General features: G+C 49.1%; 1 protein-coding gene across 1 annotated transcript in view; it reads left to right on the forward strand.

Moving 5' to 3' along the window:
* The first annotated feature begins 390 nt into the window (after positions 1-390).
* Positions 391-479, forward strand: part of MGST1 (microsomal glutathione S-transferase 1) — a 12191-nt gene continuing 12102 nt past the window's right edge. Inside the window, exon 1 of the mRNA XM_009278989.1 lies at positions 391-410. The gene's annotated coding sequence lies outside the window, so the exon portion shown is untranslated. The remainder of the gene's footprint in view (positions 411-479) is intronic.

The following is a 479-nucleotide window of genomic DNA, read 5'->3' on the forward strand; positions in this document are numbered from 1 at the left end:
TCAGACACCATGTTTCCTCCTTTCATCACATCCTAACATACCCGTAGGGGAAGTCTGTGGCCAGCCCTCAAGTTCCTTTATTTTCTGTTATGCTTTGCAAAGCAACATGATGCATATTGACCGGAACAGCACCGATGGCTTGGCAGCGCAAGCGTTTTTGGATTTTTTTCTTGTGGTAAAAGTTCAGATCCAGCAAAACAACGTAGGGGCCCAAAGTACTGAGGCTTTAGGTGCTTTACATAGTTTTTCAGGTAAACTTTGAGCCTGCTTGGGAGTTTGTGCAATCGCTGGATGGCGTGTCTCTAACAAAGCCTGGCTGGGTCACGATCTTTGGTTTCCCTCTGTCTCAAAGTCCAAGGGTGTTCAGACGGGAGGGCTTTTTTTCCTGGTTTTCCTTCTTTTCCTCCCAAGTAACGTCTGCTGGGGTCTGGGCCTGAACCCTGCCTTTCCTGGGTGAGCCAGCGCAGACAAACCGGCGA

Source organism: Aptenodytes forsteri, unplaced genomic scaffold (assembly GCF_000699145.1).
Source record: "Aptenodytes forsteri isolate BGI_AS27 unplaced genomic scaffold, ASM69914v1 Scaffold241, whole genome shotgun sequence".
NCBI classification, from domain to species: domain Eukaryota; kingdom Metazoa; phylum Chordata; class Aves; order Sphenisciformes; family Spheniscidae; genus Aptenodytes; species Aptenodytes forsteri.